The sequence below is a fragment of the Arachis stenosperma genome, chromosome 2, assembly GCF_014773155.1.
Source record: "Arachis stenosperma cultivar V10309 chromosome 2, arast.V10309.gnm1.PFL2, whole genome shotgun sequence".
NCBI lineage: Eukaryota > Viridiplantae > Streptophyta > Magnoliopsida > Fabales > Fabaceae > Arachis > Arachis stenosperma.
The window spans coordinates 116,379,601-116,391,153 of NC_080378.1; positions in this window are offsets into that span (position 1 = coordinate 116,379,601).

Here is an 11,553-nt window from a genome sequence, read left to right on the forward strand (position 1 = left end):
TGTTACCTGGACCAGAGAGAAGAATGGAAGTTATTCTATTGTTTCGAGCTACTTGTTGGCATTCCAGTTCTGCCACGTTCCAATCAAATTCCTTCTTGAGAAATGTTGATTGAAGGAGGTCTAGAGACTGGAGATCCATCTGGAAACTACAATGTCAACCAAAAATTAAATCCTTCCTTTAAAAGTGATGCATGAAGAATTGATAGTTAAAACTAAATTACATACCAGAATTAATATTGTGAGCTCCAATTTCCCTCGTTGTGTTTGTGCTAATGAAACCACAATGCATTGTCTGCATTCTATCCAGAATCAGAGACAATTTGGAGATTTCCTGAACTCCCATGCCCAACCCAACACCTGGAATCAAGGAGATGGTGGTTATGGCTCAAGAACAACTTAAAAGACGAGGATGTTCAAAGAAAAATATTCAACTAGGCGCAGTTTTTACTTGGCAAATATAGAAACCAAGAAACATCAAAGTTTTTAAAGACAAGACCACATCCCTTCATGAAGTGGTAGCCTTAGCTCGAACCACTGTTGAAGAACAAGAGTCCATCTGCCATTTAAGAAGTATCAGTGACCATTCTTTACCTGTTACTCTCTAAATACTTTACTTTCCCTTTTGTTTCTAGAATACTTTATTTAAATCTTTCTCTTTCTCAAGGTGTTATCTTTCATTAGATTTTCTTTCAATGTTTTAGAATACCCATCATACCTTTGCTTAGTATGCTACATTTCTGATGCATGATTATCTTTTCTATATTTTCTTATTATTTTAGATATGAATTTATTGAGTTTTATTTAGATCTTAGTGTTTGAAGCCTATTTGGATGTTACTTTGAGGCACATTGTGGTTTTATTAATTTCAGGAAAGATTCGAGCGAAAAAAAAAGGAAGAAAGTGGATGCTATCAATCCTGACCTCCTTGCACTCTAACGAGTATAACTTGAGTTATAGAGGTCCAATTGATGCAGTTCTAGCGACATTAGAAATCCAACTTCTAGAGCTTTCCAATGATATATAATAGTCTATACTTTTCTTCTGGCATCATGGCACGAAATGCCATGACTCGGCGTTTAGCGCCAGGTGCCTTGTAACCAGCACCTAGAACCACACGCTAGTGGCGCTAAACGCTGAGCCTAGTTTTTAGCGCCAGGGAGACAGTAATGCCACAATTTTTCTCTGCCTCAGCAGCGTTAAATGCCACAATGAAGTAGCATCCAAATAGGCTTCAAACACTAAGATCTAAATAAAACTCAATAAATTCATATCTAAAATAATAAGAAAATATAGAAAATATGTTCACGCATCATAATACCAAACTTGAATTGTTACTTGTCCTCAAGCAACTAGAAACAATATAAAACTGCGAAGTGGATTAGCCTAAGAATTGAGTTTTTCAATTAAACTCCTGTCTTTTCTCTGAGTAGGGTTAATGACACTGTGACCCTGAATAGTTTCAGCATCTCACTATCCTTTGAAGTTCAGAAATGTTAATATCCTTTGGAACTAGAACCCGGATAATATTATGAATTCTTCTCTTTTTGACCTCTGACTAATCCTTGAGCACAACATTTTCTTTTTCTTTTCTTTGGTGCTTTGCACCTTGAGCCTAGCCGCGACTATAAATATTTTGTCTCAACGTTTACTTGACACAAAAACACCACAAACACTTAATTGGGGAACTCTTTGAGCTTTGCTTTTTTTTCCTTTTAAATTTTTTCCAGTCAATGGTGCTTAGAGCCTTTGGCATACTCTTTACTTGCACTTGGCTTTGATTCTAAATGCTCAGTCTCAAAATTTACTTGACACATTCACACCACAAGCATATGGCTAAGAAAACAACTCTTTTGAACATTTTGTCACACTGAACCTTCCTAGCCATTGATGCTCAGAGCCTTGGGCCTTGCTTATTTTATTTTCTTTTTCTTTTTTTTTGCTGTTTCTTTTGCTTCAAGGATTAATTTATTGTTTAATTTAGAGAATTCATAATATTTCTCTAAATTCCTGTACTTCAAGAATTAACAACCTTAATTCCAAGATCAAATATGCACTATTCTTTTCATGCATTCAAAACTAAAGATAAATACCACCACATCAATTTAAATAAGACAACTCTATATATAACTCAATCACTCATGTATTACACTACTTTTCTCTTCTTTTTATTTTTAAATTCAAGCTCAGTGAACAGTACATGAGACACCTTTTTTTATAAAAATAGAAATAAAAACAACTAAACAAAGTGACTAAAGCTAAAAGACTAAAAATATTGAAAATCATACAAAGGATAGAAAATAAGCAACAGAAAATAGGAAATAATAAAATAAGAACAAGAAGGGGGTAAGAACGAAAATGAACTCAACCACCTTAGTTATTCTGGTGGCCATCTCATTCTTCAGGCTGTACTCCTCCGTGAAGATGATTCACCTCCCTTTGGTGCCATTGATGATAATATAAATAGAGAGCTCGCTCTGCAACATCAAACTTAAAACTTTACTTGTCTCAGAGCAAAGAAAAATTGAAAATGGGGAGGAACATAAGAAGTGCGCGAATGAGCAAAAACAAAAAATATTGCAAAAGAAATAAAGGAGTAATATCAGGGCAAGAAGAAGTAAATTTTTTTTTGTGCGTATGCATACTGGGTAATAAAGCCCTTAACGCCAAACGCCATGTAGCCGCATTTAGCGCCACAATTATAGTGGTAAATTATTGAAATGTGTGGACCTTGGCGCTAAGCGCTGAGACATCCGAACTGAATTACCTCTAGATTGTTCTGAATACTCTTCTGATTGCACTTGTTCCTGTTATAAACACTTTGCATGACCAAAACACATGTAAAACCAATAAAAACAATAAAGAACCATAATAACCTAAATACAACCAAAATGAATATAAAACCAAAGGATACAAAAGATTAGGTTGCCCCCCAACAAGCACTTCTTTAACGTCACTAGCTTGACAGTTGATTGTTATTATGGTAGAGGTTGGTCATAATGCTTCAACTCCTCACCTCTCACCGTGAATCATCTCCTTGTGTCCTCACGGATTAGCTCAATATGCTCAGAAGAGAGGATCTTGTTTACTGTATAGGACAACACTGGATTACGAGTCAACACCACCTTCAACCTTGGAGAGAAACCTTCAGTGGGGATCTTTTTATTTCTCCATCCTCTTGATACTTTCTTCTTGGAAAGTTTCTCCTTAATGGATGACACACACCTAACACCAAACTTAGGTTTGATGTCGGGGGAATTGTATTGATTCTCATAAAAGGCAACTTGAGCTACAAACTATGTTTTACATTATCAAGGAGTTCTTGGAAACTTGGATTAGTAACCTCAGTCTTCATGCAATTTCCTTCTTCACCTGAGTGATGTATGGATTTAAAAATATTGAAGATCAAATGCTCGTTATGCACCCTTAGCATCAATTTATCTTCTTCCACGTCAATCAAAATTCTCCCAGTGGCTAGGAATTGTCTTCCTAGGATGATAGAAGCATTTTCATCTTTCCTCATGTCAAGAATTACAAAGTCTATTAGGATAAAGAACTTACCCAGTTTGATCAAGATATTCTCTACCATTCTATGTGCATGCTTTAAGGATTTATCTGCTATTCGTAATCCTATCTTTGTTGGTTGTTCTTTTTTGATTTGTAACTTCTTTATCATAGACAAGGGCATTAAATTGATATTTCTTCCTAGATTACACAAAGCTTTCTCAAAGATTGTGCTCCCAATGGTGCATAAAATTTGAAAGCTCCCTGAATTAGGCATCTTTCTTTGCAAATTACTCTAAATTATGGCACTACATTCCTTGGTCAGGACCACTGTCTCATCTCCCTTTAAAGGCCTCTTCTTGGATAGTAACTCCTTTATAAACTTAACATAGAGAGCATTTGCTCCAAAACCTCAGCAAAAGGAATATTGATTTGTAACTTTTTAAAGACTTTCAAGAACTTTGAAAACTGCTTGTCCTTGGTCTCCTTTTGAAGCCTCTAAGGACATGGCATCTTTAGCTTGTATTCAGGTGATTCAGGCAATGTCAGATATTTCTCAAGATCAACCGGAAAGGGGTTATCCTGGTGCCTTAGAGGGGCACGTACTACAGCATCCTCAGTCTTCTTCGGAGCTTCTTTTTCAACCGGTCCCACTTGTGCTTTCTCACCTACCACTGATCTATTTACCAAGATGATAACATTGCACTTCTCTTTTGGATTTGAAATTGTGTTACTTGGAACGGTGTTGGTGGATCTCTGATCAATTTCAGCAACTTTTGTGGCTAGTTGACCCATCTGAACCTTCAAGTTTCTAAGTGAAGCTCTGATTTCCTACATGAAACTAAGAGTACTCTTAGAGAGCTCCACAACTATAGATTCCAAGTCAGAAGACTTCTGAGAACTGGATTGTGGATTTCTGTTGTTGAAATTACTTTTATTGAAATTATTTTGATGGCCTTGATTGTTATTGTTGCCAAAATTCTGTTACCTCTGTGGTTAATTTTTCCAACCAAAATTAAGGTAATTCCTCCACCCCATATTATAAGTCTTAGAAAAAGGATCATTATTGGGAGGTCTAGAAGAATTGCCCATGTAATTAACCTGTTGAGGGAAAAATTTGCCATAATCATAACTCTCACCTTGATTGAAGTCACCACTCGTGTCATAGAATGTATCTTGAGTATTGATGGTTGAGATTTGTATTCCACTCAAATGTTGAGTAATAGCAGTAATCTGTTGAGACATAGCCTTGTTCTGAGCAAGAATTGCATCCAAAGCATCCAATTCCATGACTCATTTTCTCACAGAGGTCCTTTCAGAAGAATATAGATATTGGTTATTAACAACCATCTCAATCAAATCAAGAGCTTCCTCAAGAGTCTTTTTCATGTGAAGAGACCCACCTGCAGAATTATCCAAAGACATTTTGGCAGTCTCAGTAACCCCATCATTGAAAATCTGTAACTAAATCCAATCTGAGAACATATCAAGAAGACACTTCCTGAGCATCATCTTGTACCTTTCCAAAACTTCATAGAGAGATTCACCATCTCTTTGCCTAATAGTCTGAACATCAGTTCTCATCTTAGTAAGCTTCTGAGGTGGAAAGAACTTGGTTAAGAATCTATTAACCAATTTATCCTAAGTATACAAACTCTCCTTGGGCTGTGTATCAATCCACTGCTTAGCTTTGTCCTGTACAGCAAACAAAAAAAGAAGCAACCTATAGATATCCAAATGAACTCTATTGGTCTTCACAGTGTCACAGATTTGCAAGAAATTAGAGATAAACAAGTTTGGGTCTTCCTACGGAAGTTCATGAAATTGGCAATTCTGTTGCACCAAAGAGATGAGCTGAGGCTTCAACTCAAAATTATTAGCAGTTACAGGAGGTACAATAATACTATTGCCATAGAAGTTGGGGCTAGGAGCAGTGTATGAGCCCATTGTATTTCTTGGTTGCTTAGGCACATTAGGAGCATTAAGGACATGAGGATTAACAACATTGTTGTTGTTGTTGTTTGGATCCATAGTAGACTCTTCAGCTTCTTTCTCAAAATTGTCCTTGAGATTCTGAGCAGCTTTATATGCTCTAGCCTGCTACAAGTGCTTTCTCAGAGTTCTCTCAATCTTAGGATCGAATTCAAGTATTTCTTTGTCTTTGTTCCTACTCATAAACAGCCAGAAAATAAGAAAAAGTGGGAATATCTACGTCAGAGTGAAGAGAATTTCCAGTGAGATAAATAATTAGGAAAAATAAATTTAAATAACTAAGGGGACACCAAACTTAATTTCAGAAATTAAGGAAAAAAATTTAAATTGTTTAAGGCTAATTTTTGAAAACTTAACAAAAATAATTAAAATTAAAGCAAAGAACGTCTAATCTAAGCAATCAAACAACGGGTAGTTATCAATCACAGTCAATCCCTGACAATGGTGCTAAAAACTTAGTGCGGATTTAGAATATCACAACTGAACTTGTAAGTGTATCGGGACATACCAAGTAATACCTCAGGTGAGTGAGGGTCGATCGCACAAGAATTAATGGACCAAGCAAGAATGGTTGAATGATTTACTTAGTCAGACAAGCAGGAAATAGTGATTTAGGGTTCAAATTGCATTAAACAATAAATCAGGAATTTAGAAAGCAAGCCATAAATTTGGTGTGAAAACTATATGAGAAAACAATTAAGGTTTCAGAGGTGTTTATTTTTTCGAATTAATAATTCTTACCAACTATTTTAATCATGCAAGATCCAATTCATGGCAAACCCTAATTGACTAAATCCTAATTTCTTGTAATTTAGTCTCCTCTAATCTAATCAACTGCTAATTCCTTGATCACTTAATGTAGATTAAAGGGTTAAGTCCAATTCTAGTTTATTAGCCATAAAAACCCTAATTACCCAAATATAAGAGGATTATAAATCACGTATCCCATTAAGTCCAGATAATTAGTGATTTAGGAGGAATTACTTTCAAGCTATTATTCAAGTGAGTTAACTTTTTCAAGAATCAACAAGAATTCATGTAAAACAGGAGTTATTTTATAATATACTCAAATTCATAAGATGAAGAACGAAAGTAATCCTTGAATTTAGATCAATACAATAATTAAAATAGAGTGACAATAGTATTAATTCATAGAATAAACAGAGCTCCTAATCCTAACAATAGAGGTTTAGTTTCTCATAAAAAAAGTAAACTCTAGCAGAGAAAAGAGTGTAATTCTGAAAAATGCAGAAAATGGGAAGAAGAGAAGAAGAGAAGAGAAGAGCTCTGAAGAACTAAATCTTTTCTCCTTTTATATCTAACCTAATTGATTTGGAAATAAAATAAAAATAATAGAATCTAAACCCTAAAAGATTGTGTTTTGTTTTAATAATAATGAAAATAAAATAAAATAAATAAAACTAAAACTAAGCCAACAAAGCCCTTTCTTCAAAGTCAGATTCGCGGTACTGGTGCTAAATGCCAGGCTCGGCGTTTAGCACTCCTGAGGCAAAGGAAAAATTGTGGCATTGCTGTCTTCCTCTCGGCGTTTAGCGCCACTAGCTTGTGGTTTTGGGCACTGGTTACGAGGCACCTGGCACTAAACATCGAGTCGTGGCGTTTAGCACCGTGATGCCAGAAAAATAGTATAAACTATTATATATTGTTAGAAAGCTCTAAAAGTTGGTTTTCCAATGCTGTTACAAATGCGTTAATTGGACCACCGTAGCTCAAGTTATTCCCATTGGAGTGCAAGGGGGTCAGGATTGACAACATCCACTTTCTTCCTTTTTCTTCTTCAGGAACTCTGTCAAACTCGTCCGAATCTTTCCTGAAATTAATAAAACCACAATGCACCTCAAAGTAGCATATAAATAGACTTCAAACACTAAAATCTAAATAAAACTCAATAAATTCATATCTAAAATAATAAGAAAATATAGAAAAGATGCTCACGCATTAATGTCCAATTGGACTAATCATCTTATTACATTAATAAAATCTATCTTTTGAAAAAAAAAACATATCCTTTCAACATTTATAACTACAAATAAGTGTTCATGTACTTGTAAAAAAAACATATCCCTCCCTCAAAAATAAAGGGTACTTGCTAAAAAACACAACAATAATGAAACCAACATCAACAACAATGGTGAAGGCTATTTCGATTTTAAACTCATTATCACCACCAACAACCGTCATAATGAGAAGAGACAGAGATGATTCTTTCTCTTCTTATCTCAAACCACATCATTTTTTTCATCATAATCATAAATTTGATGATGATGATGATTATTATGAATCCACCGTTGAGCTCGTCATTTTCAATGCACACAAGTACTTCAACAACGAAGATAATAATAGCAATAATAATGAGATCCCAAAAATTACCATCATCAACAACAACAAAGTCTCTCCTCTCTCCAACATCCACTCTCATTAGACCACTATTGCTCCAAAGAAGGCCGGTAACACAATTGGAACTACTGCAGAGGGGAAAAGTGAATGCAAGTTAACGAATTCACAACAAAAGTTCTACAATCACCACCACAGCCACAGTCAAACCATTAATTATTAACATGTTTTAACAAATATTAACAGAATTTTTAACCTAATTTTAACAAGCTTAGCACAATAATTATTGATTAACAACTAAAAAAGCATTGAATGAGCATAAAATTTACCAAGAAACTTTAACAAAATTTAACGATAGAAAAAAAAAGAAAACATGAGAAGTGAATCAGTAACACAGACAGTATAATTTATCATCAAATAGTAAGCCAAGAATGAGTCTAAGCACTTAGCAGAGTAACCATTACCTTTGCTGAGTGAGATAAGTGAGCAGAGTTTGAGGAAGACCAGATGAACATGACGGACAATGGGCGAAAAGCAGCGAAACAGGGCCCATGGACACGAATGCTGGTGATTGGTGAATCTAGGAAGGGTTCGAGGCTTCGAGAATGATGAACATAAACTCTGGAAATTCGTGATCTTGACCGCGACGGTGAGACGAATAGCAGCACGATGGTGTAAAATCCGGTCAAACCGTAATTTATTAAGTAATTAATTATATATGGACAAAATTAATTAGAAAATTTAGCAATCAAAATTTAACAATTTAAATATGATATTTGGACTCAGTAGATTTTTCTGAGTCGGAATAGTTTTCTGCATAAAAACGCGCACTGAAAATTTGACTAACAATACCGGCTGAGATCTGTTTGGTACTGCAGCTGAAAAAATTAATTATGAGCGAGAAAAGTTAATAAATTAGAATTTATGTTTTGAGAAGGTAAAAATAATTAAAACACACATTAGAACGCTAATCTTAAAGATTTTGACCCGAAATTGAGCCAAATGGACCATATAAGTGAACCGGGTCCAAGTTGGGTCCAAGACCCAACATATATAAACATTAGTTATGAGCATTTCAGCTTATTTATCCTAGAAAATGAGAGAGGGGCGGATATAGAGAAGAGAGAATGAAAACCTAGCTTCCCAAACTTCAAATCACCATAACTTTCTCTCCGGAACTCCGATTGACGAGCCGTTTATGGCCACGCATTGCCCTCAACGAGCTCTTCAAGTCTATCTAGGTATTATAATGACTATTTTGCTCTCTTCTGACCGGATTTTGTTTTCCCTCTTAAATTTGAATTTGGTTATGGGTTTTGAGAAAATCTCGTGATTTTGGTTGTTTAGGAGTGCTCTAGTATGAGCCATTGGTGATATTCATCACAAAATTCAGTGGGTTGAGGTAAGGAATCACTAACCCTTGTGATTTACTAGATTTTATAAACCCTAGGTTGATGTATATATGATGTTGGTTGTGTTAGAGTTGTTTGGTGAGATTTTGGTGCTCTTAGAAACTTGAAATTGTTTTGTGGAACTCTTGGTGAAGCTTAGAGCTAGTGCTTGGTGGAAAATTTGCAAGGAAGGGCCAAATTATTGTGACTATAAGAGGTACGATTTAAGTTTCAATTAAGTACCGTATGGTGTTATGTGATTTCCTAGGCTAGATGATCCTAGGATTAAGTTTAAATTGTGTGCCTTGGTTGGAATTGATGGGTGTAGATGTTATATTGTGAAAACTAATGGTTTGGATGAGTTTTGTGTGAGTTTGTGTGTTTGGTATGTCGTAGAATTGAAAATTTGGATAATGATGACGTGTGATGAATTGTACATATTAAATTGAATGGATGTTTGGCCTGAGGCCGTGGAATTGGGCCGGAGGGCGTGAAGTTAAGCCTGGTAAGTTGTTGAATGCTTATTATTAAGATTGAAATGTGGAAATTGGTGATGGTTTGAATGATTAGGGAAATTGAGACCTTGAGAGATGAAATTGATAATTTTGAGTCTAATATGCATGAATTGCGTACGATTGAGTTTGGTTGGTAGAGAATGTGTATGTGGGTAGTTTGTGGTCACTTTGGTTGAGTGAAAATGAATTTTGACTTGTGAACCTTGGAAAAATTGGTGAATTCTATTTTTAGCTAAAAATTGAATTTTGACCAACTTTAGTGGTCCATAACTCAGTCCTCAGAGTTGAAAATTCTTCAAAACTAGACTTTTATGAAAGTTCATTCAACAATCTTTCCAACGGATCAAGAATGGTTGAAAAAGGAATTTTGTAGAAAAAGTTATGAAGTTTTGAAAATTGGGTTGAAAAACTGGTTTTTACAACATATAAGCTTTTTGCAACTCTGGTATAGCTCGTGTATGCGGAGGTGCATGCGACGTGGAACTTGGGCGCTGCCCAGTAGTCCCGCGTACGTGGAGGGACGCATGCGTACGCGGGAGGCCAAGATTTCAAGGTTCGCATACGCGGACGCAAGTCACGCGACATGAGCCAAGCTCGCTGTTTTCAAAGCTTGGGTACGCAGAAGGAGGGTTGCGTACGCGACGTACCCAATTTGTAACTCGTGCGTATGCACGCAATGGCATGCGTACACACAACCCTCAAATTTTACAAAAATATATTTTTAACCTTTTTAACTATTCTTTTAGCCTTCCAAACTTCTGTAAACCCCGATAGGAGTATAGAGCTAGCATAGTTAAGGATGGAGGAGTTGGAAGTGAGAATTGATGAGATGAGAGGAACAAATTATGAATAAAGGTATACATGTTTTATGCTTGAGAGGTGTACAGGGCACTCACCCTGCGAGGGTAATAACGAGTTTAAAAAGAGATACAGGTTTTATGCCTGCGAGGTGTACAAGGCACACACCCTACGAGAGATATATGTTGTGCTGCCTACGAGATAAGAAAAGTGGTAATGGAATTATGAATGGTACAACGATGATATGACAGGGTACTAACCCTGCGAGAGATACATGCTTGTGTGCCTGCGAGGTGTACAGAGCACTAAACTCTGCATGGTGTACGAATTGTGAATCGTAGAACAATGATATGATAGGGTACTAACCCTGCGAGAGATACAGGCTTGTGTGCCTGCGAGGTGTATAGAGCACTTAACTCTACGAGGTTTCCTCTGTCTACGAGGTGTACAGGGCACTCTTCCTACAAGACATACAGAGTATTAGCTCTGCGAGGTGTACAGGGCACTCACCCTGCGAGGCTATACTAAATACCGAGCAAACAGTAGAGAGGACTATGTCTGGGTTAGCTACCAGATGTGTCAGATTCTGGTAAGTAACCGACATGTGAGCTCATGGCCAGTAGGACAGAGATGCATCATCTGCATATGTTTAAATTATTAGGTTTGCTTAGTTGTGTTCGGTTTGTCTAATTGTGTATATTAATTGTTTATGTGCTAAATGCCTTACTTGCCTTACTTGTGCATTACTTGTCTGTATTGTTTGTGTTTGTATAAAAGTTGAATTACTTGAGGGCTGGTTCGGGTCTTGGATTATTCTGTTGGAAAGTAGTAAAAGTATGAAGGATATTGGGTTAGAATTAAAATCCCCTATGGTAGTTGCCTAGTTATGGATTAGTGAGAACTTAAGATGGATATGACGAGGTAAGAAGTTTAAGATGATTAGTGAGTTTATGTTATAGTGCATTGTATTTATTTGATACTTTTACCGTATTGGGAACCCA